General features: G+C 32.6%; 1 pseudogene across 1 annotated transcript; it reads right to left on the minus strand.

The window, feature by feature from the left end:
- Nucleotides 1-439: 439 nt before the first annotated feature.
- LOC143619726 (choline monooxygenase, chloroplastic-like) lies at nucleotides 440-3,307 on the minus strand (annotated as a pseudogene). Its single transcript, XR_013151229.1, has 9 exons — nucleotides 2,983-3,307; nucleotides 2,815-2,860; nucleotides 2,619-2,754; nucleotides 2,253-2,531; nucleotides 2,073-2,168; nucleotides 1,878-1,975; nucleotides 1,690-1,783; nucleotides 1,560-1,610; nucleotides 440-653 (listed from the first exon to the last, which is right to left on the minus strand). The product of XR_013151229.1 is annotated as a choline monooxygenase, chloroplastic-like (transcript).
- Nucleotides 3,308-6,954: the final 3,647 nt, after the last annotated feature.

Genomic DNA, 6,954 nt, shown 5'->3' on the forward strand with positions numbered 1-6,954 from the left:
AGTTTTAATTTTAAATTCTTTGTTCTCTATTAAGAAACTCTACCGTATCGTTCTTTTACTAAATACAAAGCAAAACCTTATTCGTTAAGCGTATAGTTATTCCAAAAAAGTAGCACAATATAATATTGATGGTCATTTGAAAAGCTAGGCTCTAATTTCGTTAAACTGTTCGTAACTTTATTAAATATTCTTAAACTATTAATTGAACTATAACATCGAATTAAAAGTATGTCTTGGACACCACATATCCTACAATGCAAAAAAAAAAAAAAAAAAAAAAAACACTTTGTGACATAACTAAAAAAATGTTTGAACTTTTCAATACAATCTGAAAGATAATGCCTTATATATTTTGTATCATGTGTTATATTGCATGTCTTATTAACACCTAATATAACATACAATGACTTAGTGTACCTATAGGCTATAACAACCTATTAACACATATTGAGACCCAATAACAATGACTTAGTGAACTTAACATGAAACATAAGTTATCAGCACCAAAAGAAACATCATTTGTTGAGATTTTGATGCAGCAGACAATGAAAATGATGCATGGCCTTCTCTACCATCAGAGCATATCGACCACTGCCATAAGCCGGTGACTCCAACCCTCTTTGCACCGATTCACACACCACAAAATCTTCCCTCTACAAATCACATAAATAATATAGTCATCAGGGCCATCCCTGAGATTGCATGTGTCTTTATAGGCCTTGTGCGAGGAAAAAAATGGGCCCTAATATAAACTACACGTGCGCACACATACATAATCAATAATAGAACATACAAAATTGTTAAGCTAAAATCTCAAATTCATAAAGGATAAGCCTAATCAAATAATTTCAAAGTTCAAGACATAATTCATAACAATACCTCGTAATCAAAATTTGCTTCAATTTCAAATAATCATAACTCAATACGAGAAAACGTCCCAGTTTTAATATTATATAATAAACATATTTACTTAAACTAAGCATGTTTTTTTTCAACTGAATACAAACAATTACAAATTAAATAATTAAACAAAGATGATATACGTAAATGCATAAAGCATAAACATGCAAAAGTGATATTTAGATAAACCTCCTCCTTAGTGTCGTCCAAATAGTTAAACAAGATGCAAAAGTGTCCATATTTCAATATGAGAGACAAATATCTCCATAAAAAGATAACATAATGTTGATTTATGAAAAAAAAAAGAAGAAAAGAAATGTAAAGAGGATAAACAAAGAAGCCAGTGATGCATTTCATCGAACCCTAAAAAAGGTTGATATATGTTCATTCAATGTCTTAATACTCTTATTTGTTTAAATTTGTTTGGGCCTACGATTTTATATTTGGGCCCGGACTAAACCGGTGTTTGTTAAATGCTGGACTGTTGGACCTCAGGCTGGTTGGGCTGTTGCTGATCAAAACTATTATGGGCCCTTCCGGATTTGGGCCCTGTGCGGCTGCACGGCCTGCACAGGCCCAAAACCGGCCCTGATAGTCATATGTCATAAGGTCACATTCACATAGCACAACAGCCAGAAATCCATATGATCTTTGCATACCTGAAGTTTGTCACTGTATTCTAAACTATTAGCCACAAAAGCTTCATCATCCTACAACAATCCATTATTCGTTATGCACCACCGTGCATATATAGAATTGGATCCACGCAGGGTGCAGTTAACAGCTTACCTTAAGAGCCGCGTCAAGAAAGTAATCATAAATCACTTTGCATCTTCTGGGTCCTAACGGAAGTACTAGATTTGTGTCCATCCATGGCCCGTACCTAGCTAGAACAAGAAACAATTAGACCCTGATCACCTGATGCAACAGGGACCGGACCATTGTGTAGAAACACAAGACTAAATGGAGAAACTTGCCTATTCACAATGAAGTTTGGATAAATGAATGCATATAAGGATTCATATCCAACCCTATCAACAGCTTCCTGACCCAATATGCTTACTTTCTCATATACCTTCAAATCAAAGTATTTTAAACTATCAACTACATGTCAATTGAAGCATTAGCATTAAATGTGAGTATGATAGAAAATTAAAAGGTAGCAAACATACTGTCGTAGAAAGAGAGTCCAGCTGATCAAGACCAGGAAGATCTTTGTGCACGAAAGGTGCATGATATCCGCCATCTAAGTGATTTTCACAAATGATCTGCAAAACACACTCAAACACTCCCATCTTGTTAATAATCATAGTATTTGACATATTTGAACTACTCTAAGAAAAGAAAGCAACCTTCCAATTACACTCGATAGTATACTCGTGTCTGCAAAGATAACTTAGAGAAGTATCGACCCCGTTGGTGCTTAATATCTCCAAAGCGCTACCGAGCCATTCCATCCCCACGTCACCATCACAACCTTGTCATGACTCTGTTTCACGATTGAGAAGGATAAACGGGCCCCACACCGCCACCCTCAAAGGAACGAGCCCAAACTCCTTAACATTGAAGTTCTTTATCCCTGTGATCCTGGTTGCTTTCAGAAGTGATCCATTTAATCCATATGTCCATCCCTGAAAAGATTATTAATGTTTGTTCATTTATTTAAAAAACCGAGCTCGAATATGAATCAAAAATCCGATAGTGGAAGTTAAACTTACATGGTAAGGGCATGTAAAGCAAGATCCTTTTCCACCTCCAGAAACCAGAAGCGAGGCGTGGTGGCGACAAACATTATGAAACGCGCGCAACTCACCATTCTCATCATGACACACCACGTATTCTATAATTCCTAATCTGTCACATCCTAAGTTAATCAATTGACATAAGTGGTCAATAAAATCAAAATTTAATTACCTTCCAGTAAAGAAAGTGTTAGCCTCTTGAAGTTGTGCAGTACACCCTAAACAGCACCCAGGGCATTTAATAATATTATTATTATTATTATTATTCAAAATGTAAAGTTTTGAGTTTTGAGGTCAAAGTGTAAAATATTAATACAGATAGGATGTGATTATTAGTTACCAACTGCCTGCCATCCTTTGGAGAAGACTTGATCGAATTCAAGAGAGAGAAAATGAGGGGATGTGTACCATGAACTGGGTGGGGTTATGGCTTCTTCAACTGTGATATTGGGGTTGAATTCTTGAACCAGTGAGCGTGCTAATTCTTTAGACGATTGGAATGAAGTGTAATTGGTTTCATGGGAGTTGCTAATTGGTAATGATTTGAGTGATCGGAAGTGTTGTACGCATGAATTTGGACATGGGTTTCTTCTAATTTTCTTTAGGGATGAGAAGAATTGAAGATCAATGGGGTTCATCATCATCATCATCATCATCATCATCATCCGATTTACAATGCTGCTTGTTGAGTATGAGTTATTTATTTTGGATTTTTAAATGACCAAAAAGTAATGTTGACCATGACTACAAGCATTTACACCCACACCACGTAACTTTTTTAGAAACTTCTAAACGTGGTTTTTGAGTGAAAAAGATGAAAGAAAATATAATGATAGATATATAAAATTTATTATTTAATTAAAAAAATAGAAATATTAATAATTTTTAGAGTAATTATATGAATGCTGGTAAAAAATGAATTGTGAATCCTTTAACGCCAATCAGTAGTCATAGTGTTGCTAAAGGACCCCACAAATAAGAAAATTAGAAAAATGAGAAATTGAAAACAATCTTAAAAAATGCAAATTTATTTGTAAAATAAAAATAGTGCTTTTTTAACGTGAAAACAAAAATAATTGATACAAAAGTACCCATTTTAAATAGAGAGGTAACATCACGTTATTTGTATGAAAAGTATAAGTAATAAAATAAAATTAGTATTTGTAAAAAATAATAAGTAATAAAAACCAGGATTTAGGATCAAATACAAAATGTTTTTAACGTAAGTAGTGTGAGAACCAATAAAATTGCTTAATTCCAAATTAGGGCTAGGGCATTATCGTACATTCCTAAGAAATATTCCACACGATTTTGTTAACCAATTAGCAGTTAATTAAGGAATTGGTTATGCAAATTTATCATTATCCACGATCATATCCTATTAATAGTTAATTAAGGAATTGGATATGCAAATCTATCATTCTCCATGATCATGTCTATTAATTAACTCATAATAGACGTGAATAAAAAAACATATTTATTTATTTGTTTTTTTTTTGGAGAAAATTAAATAGATAGCCTTTTTTATAAATGATTATAAGCCAATGACTTTTCGTATATTCCCTTCTTAATAATTAAAGAGATTGTTTCGTATGTTTTTAAGCCTCTTAATTACATATTTTCTTAGTATTAAAACCTTAATTACATATATTGAATCTACAAACTATATAAAAAATACTTTTTTTATATTTGATAACAATTGAAAAAATCAACTCCGATTGAATTTATTAACATCGATATGTTCGTCTTAACACCGATTTTGTTTGGAATTAAATTGGGGATATATGTAATTATTGCTATTAAGAAAGGGATAAATGGTGTAACATCTCGGATTTTCGTATTTGTATTCGTTTAAGTTTAAATCGATTCGGGAACGTAATTTGAATCTTCCGAACTATTTAAAACTGGTATTTATTGGCATTTAACTTGGTTTAACTTATATTATAATTTTATAACTTTTAATTATGCCAAATAGTCCTTAGAAACCTTTAAAATCGCTTAAAACGGCTAAAAATCACATTTTCGGGAACTACAGGGACTAGTTTTGCCAATTCTTTCCTATTTTTGATTAAATTAACGAAACTTAATCTCCAATAAATGTTATAGCCGGTCCAATTTCGTTTTATTGGCGTCCAAGCCAAATTTTATTAGTTATTTTACTAGATTTTCTCATTAAATAACTTATTTTGTTTCCTAATTTGTTTTTAGCATCCAAATCGCTTATTTTTGGCAAAAATCGAGTAAATTAAGATCCAAGAAAAGGATTATAACTAAAATACAAGTCCATATTGTTAAATTATTGATAAATCACGAAATCTTTGATTTATTACATCGATATTCTCATTAAAATCGTATTTTGTTACCTAAACGAGTAAATCTTCCAAATATGGTTCGTTTTTGCTATCCTTATATAAACAAGACTTATAATCTCTGCCATAAACTTCCCTAAACCCTAAATAAACCTTTCTCAGTCGTCACCTATCATATACCCTTGGTTTCTCTTCGGTTTTTACATTATTGTTGAAGATACATGCTTAATCGGTTGATTTTGCTTATATACTGACCTTTGACTTCCGTTTCTTATCGATCTTTTCACTTTCCTGTTAAGTTGTAAACATAGGAATTGTTCATACCTATTCCCTAGTCAATAACTTTCAATCAATTTCGATGGTTGAAGGGTGTTGACTGGTCTAATCGTTTAAAACTCGTAAAAGGGCAAAATACTCAACTAGTTTGACTTAACGTTTTCTCATACTTCTAATCGGATTCAACGTTCGGTTCAGAAGACTTTTATTCTCGAAACAAAATTTTAAGGCTACTGACCAAAACCCGACTTCCGAATCGCTGTTCAGATTCTGGTCAGCACCAGCTCGCTTAAATCTTAAAACAAACATAACTTGAATTCTAAACGTCTGTTTGGATTGATTCCAGCGGCAACGAGTTTGTTTTTATACATATCATATCCTAAAATCTCAGATTCTGAACGTATATATCGTTTGATGTGTAGCGGACGACTCGCTTATTCGTTAGCTCGCTTATTCATATTTTTATTCGTTCGTCATTAATCTAAGGTGAGTTTTATCATTCCCCTATTTTACTCGATTTTCACAAACGTTTTGGGGACATATGCGTATATCATACTATACATATATATATATATATATCAAAAATAGCAAACGTGTAATTGTGTGTGATTAATCAAATCTACTTGTTATGTGCTTATTTGTCTTTGTATGCAATCGTTTGACATATCCCCTTGGACAAGGTTCTCATTGACCACCGCTCGATTCACTTGGCAACAGTCTTATTCACATTATTTGCTCATGTTTGATTACCAACGCCCGATTCGCTTGGAAATGGTTTAATCGACAACTTATTTGCTTATGGTTTGATTTCATTACTGCATTTATTACGTTTTGCTTATTTATTATATTAACATTATTTTTGGTTTAAAAAATTGATGATAAACTCACTCAACATGTTTGTTGACAAAACTCCATTTTCTACGCATATGCAGGTTGCTTGAGTTGAAGGATAGACATTTAGAAAGACCTTAGGGTTATAATGAAGACAAACATGGATTAAAACTTCTTACGTTTATTTATTTGAATTGTTTTGTTATATTTGGATATTGTGTGTATTATTTGAACAAAATAATTAATTAGATATTGTCATTTATATTTATGATAGTATCTTCGAGCTGTAAGCAATCGGATCATGCCCCGGCATTTCCGCGTTTAGGTTGGGGTGTGACAGATTGGTATCAGAGACGAAGGTTATAAGATAGGTCGTTAGAAAAGGTCCTAGACATATGATAGGAACCCTATACGTGCTTATCTGAACTGTCTTATGTGCTATTTAATAAATTGTTTATAGTTTTCTTAGATTAATTATTTTATTTATCTTATTTATTTATTGCACACACACACAAATTCCGAGGTTACGCCTCACTTTCAAAATATTTTTAAATTCTCTTAATTTTAGTAGATTACCTATTATTGTGGGAAATTCCATAAGAATTCTCGTGTTTTGTTTTGTTCCTTCACCTTAAAGCATGGGAATATGACAAATGTCATACAACCATAACTTTAAGTGGTACCTGTAATCGGCTAAACGGCTGCGTGGTAAACATAATCAGCTAAACGGTTATACTATCAAATTGTGTTTTTAAATTATTTTAAATGCTTAGTTGGGTGAAAAATCCATGTAAATCCATGGGCACTCCAACTATCCATTTCTTAAAACTATTTTCGATTTGATTTTTGGGTTGGAACGTATCGTCCGGGGTGGTTCCCGAGATACACCAACTACT

The sequence above is a fragment of the Bidens hawaiensis genome, unplaced genomic scaffold, assembly GCF_021521415.1.
Source record: "Bidens hawaiensis isolate Kalapana, Puna unplaced genomic scaffold, B.hawaiensis_p1.1 tig00002507_1, whole genome shotgun sequence".
NCBI lineage: Eukaryota > Viridiplantae > Streptophyta > Magnoliopsida > Asterales > Asteraceae > Bidens > Bidens hawaiensis.